The sequence below is a fragment of the Neopsephotus bourkii genome, unplaced genomic scaffold, assembly GCF_033783945.1.
Source record: "Neopsephotus bourkii isolate Nb327-2 ecotype Australia unplaced genomic scaffold, CSIRO-AGI_Nbou_v1 NB_1197, whole genome shotgun sequence".
Lineage (NCBI taxonomy): Eukaryota > Metazoa > Chordata > Aves > Psittaciformes > Psittacidae > Neopsephotus > Neopsephotus bourkii.
In genome coordinates, this window is record NW_026901682.1 from 269,207 (window position 1) to 285,685 (window position 16,479).

Consider the following 16,479-nt stretch of genomic DNA (forward strand, 5'->3'; position numbering starts at 1 on the left):
GTGACAAGAGTCATAGTATACAGCTTACAATGACAGCATAAGAGTTACTTACACAGATTTTGCTTGAGAACTATACCAAAAAAAAAAAAAGGGGGGGGGGGGGGCAGGGGAAGTGAGAACTTAATTAGCAAAAATTGCTACCAATTAGAACATGGGCATATTCTCCCAGAGATGTCCACAATGCCTCAGGGCTTTCTCAGCTCAGTTCCCAAGTTAGCCTTTGACAGTAACAAACACATGGATTAAATACTAAGCATAGACCTCCTATTTATTCTAAATCAACATAACTTCACAAAAATGAATACAGCTTTGTGTCACTGATAGGATTATAGCAGAGCAAAAGAGATTTAAATCAGATGCCTCTAGACTGTTTTCCCCTCATTACAAATATTGTTTCTTCTACATTCCTACAGTGAGTGAAAATCATTGTTTGAGACTTCACTAGTTATTCCACAAGCAAATCAGTGAGACCTGTAGAGTCAAAGGATCTCTGAGACTCTCCGATAGTTTCTATTTCCTATCCACGTACTTTTGCAAATTCCCAAGGATGTGCAACCTTGGGATCACCAGGAAGAAAATCCCACTTAGGGAAAATATACCAAACCTCAGAAACAACACTGTTGATAATACCCTTCACTTTCACTGGTTTCTACCTCAGGGATTTTGGACAGCCCAAAAGCACAGCCTCAGCAGCTCTCCAGGGCTTCCACAATGCCATGCTCTGCTAACCTGCTCATTGTGCAGAAAACACCAGCATGTTTGTCTCTATGGGGCTTCTCTAGGAGTTATTCTAGAGCAAGCAGTTAGTGAAAATGTAAACAGAATTATGCAAAGTAATAACTGCTATAAAAATAAACTATGTGCTACTTAAAACATAAAAGATTATCTCTTACATGTAGAGAGGATTACCAATTCATTACTTCTACCCTTACTCCCCCAACACTGGAGCAGCAATTTCACCTCAATATTTTTGGTTGCTTTACATAGAAAGAAACAAATAGAAGGGCATTTGGAAATATTTTTAATTTCCGGGTATTTGTAGCACTTTTCATGAAATATACATACAAGTTAAACCTTTGTACAAGTTTCAGTGAATTTAACCAGAACTCATGTAAAACTGAAGTGCCTTCGTAACAAGCCCCAAGCATCACGCACTAGTGTTTAATTACATGTTTTGTATTTATGAAAAAGATAATGGTATTCAAAACCTTAGTAGGTTCCTGGAAGTCACAGACTCTGCACCTGAGCTGCCCTACCATTCCACCATTCTCTCAGTGACTTCTGATCCAGCTTACCTATGAAGCAACAACAAAAATATCAGCAATTTGTTAACAAACTTAGAAATAAAAATGAAAAATAAACGTTGAGAGTTCCCTGGCAGATTTTCTGGTGTGCCTTCAAACTCCTCAAGCTACTAACACAAGGAAAATACAGCAATCATGAAGAACAACTGACAGGCAGACCACCAGTACAGCAACTCATATGCTGCACATGGCTATGGGGACCGCACCACCTTCTCCATCCTACTTTAATGTTGCTCCAATTCTAAATATCCAGAAAAGTCTGGCAAGTTAATGGATTTCACACATCTTTCAAGAGCAAGAAAAATATCTTAAAGAGATAAAACACATCAGTATCTTCTCTACACCTCTTATAGAAGCTACTTTATTGGAGACCATACAGTTTTTCAGCTCAGACTCAAAACTTAGCCTGTTCTTTGGCAAAAAAGTTGAGGGAGGAAGGAAAGTACAAACAGTATGTACAATAATTAGACCATTAAACACTTGCAAGCAATATACATCCAAGGAATCAACTAATTCAGTGAGATACTGTAAAATGACTTTCTCAATTCTGAGTCACACAGAAGCCACAACAGTAGTTCTACATAATTGCAATCAAACGATTTACAATCAAAATCTCATCACCAAATGGAGTCAGGCTTGATGCGCAATTATAGTCCTCCGGTCCTGTGCAAGGATGGGGTTGTGATTGCCCAGCAGGCAGCACTGCCTAGTTTGTATGCTTAAGGTATTACAGTGATGGGTGAAAATGTGGGTATATGATAAAGAGCATCATAAAATTCAGGATGATTACAGAGACAGCAATGGTCTACAGAAGTAACTTTAATCAGTCTTCAGTTACTAATAAGCATTTGCCACAATGCCAGATTTTAAGAGCATGGTAAACAAGATTTGAAGAGAAGCAACAATCAGAATCCTTAGGGCTACCAGCGGCACTGCTTGAACTGCCTGTGGGAAGTAAGGAGAGATGTCCTCAAATAGCTCAAGGCATCCTGCAATCATAGTATACACTTCATCTTCCCAGGAAAAAAAGCTTGTGTACAAACACACAGCACTTTCTTTTGATAGCCAGCTGTGGCAGCCAAAGACACTTCAGCTGGAGATTATACTCTCCCTGGAAGGAAAATCTAACACACAGGACCTAAAGACCTCTTTGCTGATCTACATTAACTCCCAGATTGCTATCAGTAATTTCCAAACATATTCCTTAACTGTGTCTCAGTTAATCCAGCATTACCATCACAATTTCTCCTAACTTTTAGAATTATTTTTCCCAACGCCCTTAACTCCCAAACATCCTTCTTTATCACTTTAAAAAAAAAAAAAAAAAACTAACCCCCTGGCCATTATTTCATTAAGGGTACTTACACAGTGTTACCATTTTTCTCTTAATCTCCTTTTGCCCAGCATCTGTACTGCACTCCCTCTGCCACTCACTGTGCTTCTATCTGATCCTTACAGTTTAAGTTGTTTTTTCTACAGATTTTACTTTCCCTGCATTTTTTAAGGAAGAAAGGCAAGTAGTGTACATTGTGGTAATGTTTGGAATTAAATCTAAGATAGACCCACTGGTACAGAGCACAGTTCTTAGCAGCATTCCACTCAATTGCAAAGGAATAACACAATGACTACAAAGCATGACCATATGCAATTGTATTATGATCACCTGTGAGACAAGTGATACTGATATATAATAATATCTGATCTTCTTTCACAGGGATCAAACGCACTAATGTTCATTCCTAACCCTTACTACACTTCAATCAACCTTTATATATCTTAAACTACTAAAGCAGTTGACCACTAAAAGAGTAATGAAATGCTGCTTCAAGGGCAAAAGTGAAATGGAAAATAATTTACTACATCCTTACCACACACAGCTCTGTTTCCTGCTGCTTCTGCTGGGTTAGGAGGTAAGATTATTCTCCCATATTAACAAAAGGAAGATTAGATTTCAGTCCTCTCCAAATATTAAGAAAAATTCCTACCCTTTGAATATCCTTGTGTTATTTATTTCAAGACAAAAAACCCACACTGTAAGAGACACACAACTAAGGCAGAGATCTAAAGTTTACATGTTCTTTTGAGGCAAAGAGCTTTAGTGGCAAATTAAGCTCCAATATTAGAAAGCTGCAATTAGATGCAACATTACCCTTAACTCAGTCCCTGTAACTCCTTCTGTCTCTCTTGAACAGGTGAAAAATTGGCAGAGTGTAATCTTTTTCTCACAATAGACATTAAAAACCCACTAACCCTGGAATTCTTGAATTGGCCTCAGTTCAAGGAGCTGGGGAAAAAAAAAAAAAAAAAGCCTTTACTGGCATAGAAGCAAAATGTAATCTTCACAGGGTAGACTAATAACCCAATTTCCACTCAAAATTACAGAAATACTTTTCTTGACAGCACAAGGTTTACCAAATAAAACGGAGACAGTTTTCCTCTAAAACCCACGAATGCATTTGTCCCTGATGAATCAATTAAAAAAAAAACCCCGCACAAACCCTCATATAAAGCAGTGTACAATCACAGCAGCAACTACAGGTAACCAAACACTACAGAAGTGCCATGTACTTGATATGCAGATGATAACAAGAGAAACCTGCTACAAGGAGGTTTTCTGTAACTCACTGCGCAACTTTATTGGTGTGGTAGAAGAAAATCAGATGTCATCCTATTTATGTACATACAGATAAAATCCCAACAATATAGTCATCATTAACAAAAAAATGTAAAATTGAGAAGAATTTATTTCTTTGACCACATATTCACTAAGCCACAGCAAAAGGAAGGACTTTCCCCATGCATCAGAGCTATGCAGAATGGTAACTCTCTGCTGCCAAGTCTTTAGCATGGACAGACAAAGATTTATTTAGACAATGTTTGCCACTGGCTCAAAACTGGGGACTGTGAAGCTTTTTTCTATCACAATGGTGAAGCATCTGCCAATTTTTAAGTTCTAAGGTTTTCCCATTAACCCAGTCCATGGTTCTGCTATAATTTCCAAGATATAAAGTTCAATCTTTTTTTCCTGAAACATATATATATTCCTAGATTAAATGCACACTTGAATTACTTAGCTCTCTCCCCACATGTTTTTCACATGTTCAAAGGCATTTTTCTAACCTCAGTCCCTCACAGATAAAAATTCACCATTACATCATTGCTTTTCTTGAGGAGTATGTTACACATACTAGGAACTCATGAATGCGGCTACATTTAGAAGCAGAAGTATTAGCCTCCTCAGGACAAGGAAGAACAAGTGGAAAACATGACATAATTTACAAACCAGATACAAATGGAAGGGAAAAGAAAAAAGAAGAGGATTAAATCCTTACCACATACTGTTCAAAGGCATTTAAAATACAAAGTACTCTCAGCAAAACTAGATGCAAAATAAATGTGTAAATGAGATTACCTTACAGACCTTGTCGCAAGTGTGGCACACAGTCAGATAGACCAAGGGTGACAATGCTATGCTTATAAGACGGAATCCAATTTTCACATGGTACACTTGGGACAGGAAAGATAAAATTACAACTCGCACATAGGAAGGTTTCCTCTGAGGTACTTAGGGCTGAGACTGAAGAACTGCAGTCATAAAGATAATCCTGGAAATAGAAATAAAAGCACCACTACCATCCTGAGTCCCTAGACAAAAACCTGCAACAGCACCACTGCCATCTCATAAAATGCAAACTGAAATTGGTGTATTTTCAGTCCATGTTTGCCTCTGACACTCAAATGCCTCTTCACAAGTGAGAGTGTAAAAAACCTGATCAGTTCCCTGCGTCAGTGCTTGGTAAACTACAAACACCAGAAAGAACAGATCTGGAAGCAACTGAAAGAGAATTCAGGAATCACTGCTTGTGTGGAAAGCGTATCACAGCTGATGAGCAACTAAACAAAAGACTAAACTTGTAAGGCTTTAGTCTCTCCTCAGCAGCAAACAGCTTCCGGATTTGCACCTTTGAAGCTCAACATGTTGATCCACACATTTTCTCATTAGACAGGACTACAGCCAGAAGATCCGCTCTTTGGATTAGAAAGGCATGGTGAAGATCTTTTGGGGGATTCCTTCCTCTTGGTAGAAAATGTTTGCATTTCATTAACATTGTTCTTAACCAGCTGTGGTCATGGGATCTTAAGGTGTCTTCAAAAGATACAGTTATCAAGCAAGTGTACAATAATAAAAAGACTAGAGAAATAACAACAGTCTGAACACGAGATAATTCAGATGAAACAGCAGGTGCTTTTAGTACTGTATGCTAACCCTTGTTATGGTTATAGCAGGTATGACAAAACTTACTAACATGTCGCATCATCAAAATGCACTAGATGGATGCTCCAGTTACATAACGTCTCTTCCCCTTCCCACTCCTCACCTCCAAACAAGATGCAACTTTTAAAGAGCAATGACAGGCACCAACACTGAAAATCCTGTGTTTATAGTTACTTACCTACCGAAGTGTAATCACTGCTCAATTACTTTAGTCAAATTAACGGTACAAATTGGTGTTGATCTTGAAACCATTTACAAAGCTGTACTGACACAGTGCTTGTGAGGGTTCAGGATGGGCTATTTTGACCAGGGTGAACATGGAACTAGGCATAACTGAAAGTCTCAGGCAAGTCTGATTTTTTTCCCAAATAAGCCACTCCTGCCACCACCCTCAAGCAAGCTCCACTGACACTGCCTTAACAGGTGACCAATACTTTTTGCATTTCCAACATCCCAATTTGTCTTCTTAGGGTAAAAAAAATGACTACATTCCTATCTTTCCTGTATTCTCCCCCTTATGCACACATGCCAATGCTGCTGATGGACAGACCGACCACAAGAGTGGTGCAAGGCCTCTTGCTTGTTAGTGGCACCAGGGGAAAACAGGTGGGTCTCCAGTGAAGCTGTAGCAACAGGCAGCTGCCTCACATTGCACAACTCCTCTGCAAACCGTCTTCCTTCCTAAATCCCTCCAGCATTTCAGCCAGCACTCCCATCCCATTCAAACCAAGTGTGAATAGTTACAAGTGACTTCACATCACACCATAATAGAAAAACCTAATGACTTTGTATTTGCAAACATGTCTTCTCTGTCTAGGATGAACCTCCACAAGTGCCAGGCGAATATCCATGAAATCAGCCCAAAGACTTGATTAGTTTCCTCTCAGAGAGAGTAAAGTGGAGAGTTTTATCCAGATTATAAGCTATGCCCACTATTCAGCGCCTCACTACGTCCAAAAAGTCACAAAAAGAATGCCACCAAGGTTTGTAAACTACTCTGCCATAATAACGGTGTGAGATCTCAAAACACCTTGAAACCACAGGATTCCTGTCATGCACTGGACAGATGGTAAGTCTTCGAAAGGCAGAGGAAATAAAGTGATTGTAGATGTGCACATAATTGGAGGGGGCTAGTCCTTAAGGAATGTGTGACTGGTTTTTTGACACACTAAGACACAGAATATTATAAAAAAGGAAGAATAACAGCTTCGTGTGCTGTCATTAAGTCCTTGCAGTTCATATGATTTATAAACCTTCCAACTAACTTTAAAAATATTTTAACTGGCTGAAAAAATATCTTCTTCTTCCTTGCATCACAAGAAGTCCTGAATTACTTCACCCCACCCTGTGAATTCCTTCCAGGTAATTTCATGCTCTGGTTTCAGGTGTAAGACACCTACAAAGGTATACATATCCTTCAGCCTGTCCAATGGCCCAAAAGTCACCATTCTATACGCTCTACCATTTGAAAACACAAGGCTTTTTGGACAGGCAGCTGAAAAAGTAATTCTCTACCAAATGAATGAATGAATGCTGTTTCTTAATAAAAAAGGAATTCTTACCTTACTGCTGTTAGTGCTATTTTGCTATCCACAGCATATCTAGTGTATGTATATAAACCTGCACCACGGTGCTTGTGGATGCCACTCCTTACAAAACCATAATAGAAAGTTTAACACCACAGATCAAAAGTGGGTTATGAACTGCTCAGGTTTCAACACAGCTATATATTGGAAGGAAAAAAAAAATACCAAAATATCTTTGGACCTTTGCCTAAGAAGTCATTATTTTCATGGATAAAGATACTTCAGTATCTTATATTGAAGTATCTTCAATAAATATGAATTTGCATACCAGGAATGTGACATATAAAATTTGCTTTTGCTCCATGCACAAAAAGGCTGTTTATCGTAGTTTTAATTTCTAGAGAATCACCATTTGGGGTACAGAATTTACTACTTTTTTGAAAATTGACTATACGAATAGTAACTATATAAAAACTAGCACTGTGCTTTTAGTATTAACTTCTTGTGCAACTGTATTTCTACACTGCTATTAGTTGAAAATGCTTAAGTTAGCTATCAGGGGATAATTTATCCTGAAAGGGTCTGACAGAGAACCAGATCTCCTCTAGGAAATGCTTTGTTATTCCTGGTGGATGACAGCTAATGACTGGATCCCAGTGACATAGGCACTCTCATAACCAGTGCAGCAGAAGACTTCAGGTAATGTCACCTGCAATAACCAAAGTAACCCAAAGAGTTACCCGATACATTAACAAGACTACTTTTTATCTAAACTAAGCAGCATACCTCATGCAGCTTACGGACATCCTAATCAATTGACTCTTATCCTTCCAGCACACTAACTTGGCTTTCTTTGAGAAAAAAGTTATTTTAAGAGGTGGGTATCTTGGTTACAAAACCAGAAAAAGTCAAATCAGTAGCTAACCTGAAATACTACTTCTAGTTCTTTCTAATAAAGTAGTTAAGATTTTCATCCAGAACATATTTTGATGTATTGTCAAAGCATTAATTGTGTTTATCTTCTAAAATACAGATGTGTTTTCTGCAGCCTTAATTACCTTTACATTTGCATTCAGAAGCAGCTTGACTTAAGCTGAAATACAGACATTCAGTCTTCATAGTCTTCTTAGGTGAAGAAATAAAAAGATATGTGGGAGTGTGTCAGGTCCCTAACTCCACTTTAACTGCAAGTAAAGCTGCTGATTCCCAAACTGGTGTGGCCTAAAGGATACCACACTCAAAATACAACCCATTAACACTGCCTGACTTGGGCAAGACTAAACCAGAGCAGCCAGACTAATTATCATAAGGATGTAGTTAAATTAAAGCCTGGATGCTGAAGCTAATGCAGAACCAACATTATCAAGTAGAGCACTGTCCCCTTGGACAGATGCCCAACTCCTTGTCTCCCACACGCCTTGCAGCCCTAACCAGGTCCTCCTGCACAGGGAAGCTTTCAAGGACTTCGGGATTTTCTCATTGTTATGAAATAAAATTAAGCATGCCAAAACCTGAATGATGTCATGGCAATCTCGTAAGTGGATTACATTAATCATTTATCAGCAAGGGAAGATAATTCTTGAGCGAGAGCAGAACCCTGAGTTCATCCCTATTTTCCACTCTGAGACAAAAAGTACAATAGCTGTGGATGTCAGAAATACATGCGATGTTTGTGGAAAGGATATGTAAAATGTCCACTGAAAATGCAATGGCATTAAAAAGCTATACACTGGTTTTTCACTAACTCTTTTATTTAACAGAAGTTTCTGTCAGCTTACCACAAAGTTACTGGGGGAGATTTTCTTCATTAGGTAAAAGGTAACTGCACAGCACATAATTAGCAGAAATGTTGCTTAATCCTTTTTTTTTTTTTTAATAATGCTCTAATTTTAAAACTATTGCAACACAATTTAACACAAAAATATGTCTTTTCTGGATGTTATTTCTCTATGTCATCTATCAGGTCAATGGATAAGCTAATACACCCGTATTTCAGCCCTTTCATGGGTGGAGTAACTGTGGTGAGATGGACTTAAAACCCAGCACCCATCAGGAGGTGATAACTGTTTCCCTCACATGGTGAAACCCCAACACTCAGTCGCTCCGACGTCAGTAGCAGCATGAGCAGCTCTCTGCGGGGCAGCCCAGCCGAGGGCAGGTCGGGGGAAGGCTTGCCTCCAGCAGCCATGCCACAGCTCATCAGGGCAGTGAGCAAAATCTTCTGCACACCCTTGTGTTCGAAGCCCACGAGAGACACAGCACTTCTGCTGCAGAGCTTCACACATTAATTAAGCCAAGGGCTACCAACACGGCATGTGCAGCCCTCGCCTTAGTCACCTGATTTGAGCAGAGCTTTGATCAGATGGCGTTTAGGGATCCTTTCCAACTCAAGCTACTCTGTGATCATAAAAAGGCTGGTGTGAAAAAGCTGTTAAGAAAAGAGAAGAAAAAAAAACCCCTCAGCTCCCCACACACATCACACAAAACATACCAATTCCTTCTTCCAATAGTGGAGGCAGTACCCACGTTCCCAAAATTCACCTGAGACAGCTATCGTACAAAAAACTACTAGTTTTGTCTGTTACTTGGATTTGAACAGTGTTAAGCTAAAGCTTTCATTAGCCTTGGGAAGACCTAGAGCAAAAGCTTTTACCCTCTGCTTCCTCCTCTGTCAGGAGCTTTTTTGGGCATTACTCAGTTGTTCTTTTTAAAACATTTTAAATTTATTTAGCCTAAAGTAGACCTACATTTAAGATTTCTAAGCATCAAGATTTCAAACATGATTAAAGCCCCTTCAAAACAGACACCATATAAATACATGGTCATGATAACACTGTTATCAGAGCTCATATGTCAAACTAAATTAAAAATAAAATAAAATAATAAAACCTAAGCATATATGGGGAGGGGGAGGTCATATTTGTGTATATTTTAAATCTTCTATTATGTTCTGATTTTTCTTCCTTTGCCTTCTGTTTAAAAGTTCCTACTTTTACATACCCCAAAACTGATAAAATTCTTTACCCACATCAAAACAGGCTCTACACCTGTATCTCCAAGACACTGAACCAGTATCTCAATAACACATACACAGGAAGGCAGCTCTTTTCCCCAGCACAGAAATAATCAAGCAACAGTGAGTTAATGTAGGGTAGCTGCTCAATTGATCTTGGTAGCAGATGGCCAAGTTTTGAGGACTCCATGGCTCTGCTGCCCTGGTGATTTCCTGATCTGTGCTCATCTTTCCAAGCTGAAAGTTTGCACATCAAATTCAGCAGGTATGTTCTTGATGCACAAACAGGGTGCCATGGAGGTTTAGAAGAGTTTAATTAGTTGAAAAAGAGAAATTACCACTAAAAGGATTCAGCCCAAATTCCAAGGATGGAATTTGTCATCTGTCATATTCTCCCACAGACTTTTAATTAAGTCTCTCACTCCCCTGCACTCACATTTTCCTCAGATGGGTGACAAGGTGGTCATCTTCTTACAGAGAGTAATTCTTACTGAAGTGCTCACTAACAGAAAAGCAAGTTATTCTTGACTGCTTGCTTTTAAGCAAGATCTGACAGACCAAATGGATAATCCAAGAACACACTGGACATCATAGAGGGAGGGTACATGTATTAAAAAACATTTAACACTCTAAATTTTTAAACATTCTGATATAATTGGATAAATGTTACAAATGATCTCCTCCTCCTTTTGTTATGCGATGGGAAAAACAGAAGTTCCCATTGTGGTCTAACTCACCTAGATTATTTACTGTCTTAAATACTTCTAATCCATTTCTTTCACTAGTTTTGCTGATGATGTAAAAATCACACTGCTTATCCACAAACAGTTGCCTATACAGGTTTATTGGATGATGAAAACTTCTTCCAGTAAGTATTTGCCATTAGACAGAACGCATCACAGGAAACACCTTGCAGGACATGATCCTGTAAGGACAACAGGATGGACCAGGTAAGATGCCATTGGGAAGTGCCAAAAATACTGGCTCCCTAGAAACAGATTTGCACTTTCATTCCCACTACTCCTCCCATGTCAAGATGGACCCTCTCCAACAGAAAGGGTCTAGTGGAAAAATACCATCCTGTGGTCCTAAGAGTATCCTCAGCCAAGCCCCCTGCCATCCATAGCTGTCATATACCCATTACACTGCTCCTGTATTTATTTATTCAGAATTAGGACAGATATTATCATCCCTCTTTTCCCAAAAGGATCAAACAAAGACATTTCCCTAGGCCCCTTCAGTAAAGCAACAGACATACAGATTTTGTAGAAGAACACAGTCTCATGTGGTGGAACACAAAAATACCATCACACTGCTCTGAGCAGCTGGCTTATCAAATCAATCAATACTACGAAGCAAAAACAATTACTCTGTTTTTCAGAAACCTTTAACCCCTATACAGCACGTATTGCAAGCAATCTATTACAAATAAATAAGCAGACAGTTGTTTGCCAGATCTCTCGTTAAGCGGGAATCTTCACCTTCTGTGAAACCAGAAAAACACATTAAAAAATGCATTACTGGAACATCAAGGCTTGACTTAAACCTACAGTAACAGGATCTTGTTCAAAGTTAAGCTTCAATTAATCAAGCTGTAGTGCCTATGGAGTACATGTATAAAACTGTCCAAAGCACTTAAAATTTGGTTTTGTATTATTATTTTTTTCAGCATAAAAGGTCTGATTCTTCTAATTCATAATCTCATGTAAATCCAGAAAAGCTATGATCAATAGCAAGACAATTCATGTGCCAAGGGAAAAACATGCTGAATCCGGTCAGAAGTATCTAGGCCATGAGATGCAAGTTAGAGGTTCTAGCTCTCTGACTTTCCCTTCATTTTGTCTATTCAATGACTCCGAAGTTTATTTTATAATTAATTTTTCTGAAGTTATCATGAGTTTTTGATACTAACCCTGACCTCACATAACATGCAGCAACACTACAGAATCAGGGCAGTGTGTATTTTCACAGCCACCTTTTCTGGATTTACTATTTGTTTTCCCTGGTTTTGCTTGCCAAAAGTACTACCACACACTGAGAGAACCTGAAGCCAAACAACAAAGCCACTGCAAATGACTACCCACACTCGCCTGTTAAATATACAGAATAAGCAGCTGAATAGGAGACTGCATTTCTTTGCACTGCATGTCTTTCATGTCAGCTCTGGTGCTGGTAGGCCCTGCTTATAAACAGAAAATGTTAATTATGCTTCAGAGATGCACATAATCCTCAGACTGAACACTTTTTAAGTTAAAGAATGTAAGTGTTGCATATGACTGTGGCATAAAATGGTATCAAAGAAGTCCAAAGCCAATTCCTGCTACAATTAAAATCAATTCAAATCTCGTATGCAAAGAATTCCAGTTTCTGGTTACTGTTACTTACCAGACACATGACAAAATTTAGCCTCAAAATTAGTAGTCCCTGATTTCAAGGCATCCACATAGAGCATACAAGATGCTCAGGCTTATCTCCAGAGCTCCACACCCACTTTCCTTGACTCACAAGGATAAGGGAACAATGGACTGCCCCAAGATTCTCACCTCTGGCACCCACCACAACACCACATCCAGCATCACAACATTTCTTCCAAAGCATTACTTTCCTACGGTTTAAACATATGAAGGCAGTTTTAACAAATAAAAAATTGTGAGTGATTGAGAACTGAATTATTAACAAGAAACTGTGAGAAGTATTGTGTAAGATTTGGTGTCTCTTCCTCATTTCCAACACAACAAAACTATTTTTGCTATCTACCTAGATGTACTGAATGACTTTCCCAGTATTCTTACATTTTGTAACTAAAGGGCTGATCTGTGAATGCCTTTATGTTAATAGCCTCTCACAAGGCTGGCCTTGAGTCTGTTAGCACAGTAGCCAAAAAAAAAAAATTGCTATTTTAAATCAGGACAATGTAAGATAAATGTACTGCTTCAAGCTATGACTAGAAACATCCAAGAAAACTTAGACCACTGAATTACACAATTCATCCTACATAGCCAATCTTCAACTTCCATTACTCTGTAAAAAATCAGTTTGGCCTAAAAGCTCATAAAATCTCTCAATCTCAGACTACATTTTCCAATGAATTCAAGCTGTCTTTCACTCAGGTTTATATTTCACTCATTAGACATCCACAGCATCCACCCCAATGTGCATTCGAATGCTTTTGCAGAGTTGCCTGTGGTCTTACATTATTTTTATTTACTGGACACTTGATTTTTCATTATAAATACACACAAATATACTGAATTTAACAGTAACTGTTCTCCTTCGCTCCCAAACAGCTTTTCTGGACAGTTTGTGCCCCCTCTGTCCCCATTAGAGCAAAAGGCAAACATGCATCTCACTTCTGGTTATCTGCATAGCGCTAAGAGAATGAACCGATTCTATGTCACCATCAGTGTTAGGGAAAACTGAGCATCACGTGTTTGCTTCAGCCATGGGCTGCAAAGGCAGGTGCAGCCAGTCCAGATTTTAACAGCAATGCAGCAGAACCTGGAGCACTATGACAGGAATATTCTCCAGGCAAGTTGGTTGGGACCCCACGGGCCACAATCACAGAGCAGATGTAAAATCGCAGCCACCCTTGTGTGCTCTTATCAGCTGGCATGACACGATGCGTGTCAGAAACGAAAAGCGCTACGTGCCCGATCTGCCCTACACCCACATTAGCTCACTCGTAATATATGCAGAGTCAGGAAAACATCTCTGTCTTCTAGTTCCTCAGCAGCTATGAAAACAGCCGGATCTGCAACCCGCTCTCCAAAGAGGACTGCAATTCCACAGCCCACAGAAAGCTGTAACAGGGGAAGGCAAAAAGATGCTGTAGTTTTCCAGCTGAGGCCCAAGTTCCCATGCCTCTTAAAAGGCAGATTTATAGATGATGGCAGGCAAAGAAGTCTTGGTAAATTGCTCCTTTTCACACTGATCCTTCCAGAAGGCAGACGCAGCATATACGGCTGCACTGACCGCAACTGTGATTTAGGCAAATCGTTATGCCAAATTGCTTTTCCTGACACCGGTACGTGATGGCAGCAGATGTTACACACACACACACACACAACACACACACACACCCCCACCCAGCCCACTGATAGAGAGTGGAGCTGGCAGCTCGCTGCACCCCACGGAGAGGATGGGAAGATTCAGGCCGCCGTGGGTTCCCTTCCACAAACGGGGCCGCGGTCAGAGCGCCCGGCAGCACCTCCTGCGGGAGCGGGCTCTGCTCCCGTCCTGCCTCGGCCATTCCATCGGCGGACGGAAAATCTCCACGGCCCCCCCCGCCCCCCCTCCTTCCTGTTTCACCAAAGAAACGATGCCGGCTGGGTAAAACAAGAATATATAAATCAAACCCAGCAAACCAGCGCGTTCGGTATGCACAGATCCGCTCGGGATTATTCCACCAGCGCTAAACACAGCGATCACACAGGCGAAACAAGCGAAAGCCCGCAACTGCCCGCGGGCGGCTGCCGCCCGGGGCAGGTGCAGAGCCGAGCCGCTCGCCTCCCGATGCCCGCACCGCCGCGCCGAGCACACGGCGCTGCCGCCCGCCGCCGCCCCCCCGCCGCCTCCCGGGCGGCAGCCCCCGCAGCCGGGAGGCGCCGCGAGGGCGGGAGCGGGCCGGCCACCCTCCACCCGGCACCCACCTCACCTCACCCCGCGCTGCACCGCCCGCCTGCGGGCCCGCCGGCCTCCCCGGCACCCCACGACGCGGGCACTCGGGCTCCAACCACCGCACCTGGTGCGGGTCTTCGCCGCCTCCTTAGCAGGCAGGGCGGCTCCGGCGGGGGGGGCAGCGCAGCGCAGGGCGGAATGCCCGGCAGGCAGCCGCTCCGCCTGCTGCCACCATCTTCCTCCTGCTGCCGCCGCCGCCGGCACCGCACCGCCCTCCCGCGTCAGAGCAGCCGCTCGCCTCGCCTCGCCTCGCCTCGTCCCGCCCCGCCCCGCTCCGCTCCGCTCCGCCGCGGGAGCCGGGGAGGGCCGCAGAGGGCGGGTGAAGCGCTGAGGTGCCCAGGTGGGGCCCCGCGGAAGCCGGAGCGCTGCAGAGTCGGAGGTACCGCAGAATGGGGCCCAGGGCCGGCCCTCCTCACCTCACCTTTCGCACCGGCCCCCAGCCTCGGCTCCGCCGCCATGAGCAGCAGCGGCGAGGGGGGGATGTGAGACCGCACAGCCGGCCCCGAACAGTTGTCAGTCGGCCTTGGGCATCCTTCACATATGCGCGCCCGACCAGAGTGTGCGAGCAGCCTCCGTGAAGGCTTTTTGATGGCTGTAACGTTCTTACCACTGCATCCTTCCTGAAAGAGGGCTGCCTGCTCCCGTGTTTGCATATATAGACACGGCAGTCTTCAGGTGTGTTAGTCCTCGCGTTGCATCTACAGCCCAGCCTGTAACAGTTACGGAATCCTGTAGCTGCTTCTCCAAGCTGCTGTGCACCTCACCGCCTCACAGATTACACACATACAAGCAAAATCCTAAGTTTCTCAAGATAGTGGCTTGCACTTTATGGTGTTTGAATCAATATGGCTGGACACTTATAACCCAAATAAACTTGTCAGAAGAAACACACTTTTTCCTTCCTTTTTTTTTTTTTTTTTTTTACCCCCGGCGGGGTTGATACCTAATCAGTTTTCCATTTTAAAAAGGGTAGAAGACTTTAAGGTCCCTAACAACTAATGCAAAACTGTGGTATTTGCAACCCAAACTGCTACATTCTGACAGTATTGTGAATTTGTCTCTTCAGAGAATGTGGTAAGCATCTGTGAAGTGTTCAGGCATACCCCACCACAAACTGTCAGAAGTAATCTGTACATATAAAGGTTTGTAATTAGTTACTATGATAACACAGTGTTAGTTTGGAATACAATTCTGGTTTCACCCTCCCAAAAACATACCCAAAAGATAGTTTCTGGTTCTTGGAAACAGGGTAGTGACTATTCCCCCATTATGATACGGTTCAGCCACTCTCTATGCGCAGCTGAGTCTTTATATCCCAGTCAAATTGCTGCAGTACTCTGCAAGTGAAGACATTGAACACGAGACTGTGAAAAAAAGAATGTTGTTGAAAAAGAAGGAAGAAGTTAAGAAGATGTGAATGACTTTTGTTGCTTAGACAACTGCTACTAAAATTCTTTCCTCTGTTTTTAATACATTGCAACACTTTGGGGTTTTCCTCCTTCATTAATAGTTTTTATTCATTGACATTTTTCTCTCCTATCATGGGGACATCTTCCAGCTTGACAACTTTTGTAGCGAAAATAGCAAAACCCGGAGATCCCTGTTCCCTTCTTCTTTTCTGTGGCCTGTGTATATGGCCCTGGTACAGCTTCAGGCTACAGAATTTAGGTGTATGGAATGCAT

General features: G+C 41.7%; 1 protein-coding gene across 6 annotated transcripts in view; it reads right to left on the reverse strand.

Moving 5' to 3' along the window:
* APBA1 (amyloid beta precursor protein binding family A member 1) overlaps positions 1–15,353 on the reverse strand; it is a 94,668-nt gene extending 79,315 nt beyond the window's left edge. For 2 of the 6 annotated variants that reach the window (XM_061364274.1, XM_061364269.1), the window contains exon 1: positions 14,769–14,988. The gene's annotated coding sequence lies outside the window, so the exon portion shown is untranslated. Of the gene's footprint in view, positions 1–10,856; positions 11,043–14,768; positions 14,995–15,217 lie in introns of those variants that run through there. The other 4 variants (XM_061364272.1, XM_061364271.1, XM_061364270.1 and 1 more) reach the window with 4 other exon arrangements.
* Between the last annotated feature and the right edge of the window lie 1,126 nt (positions 15,354–16,479).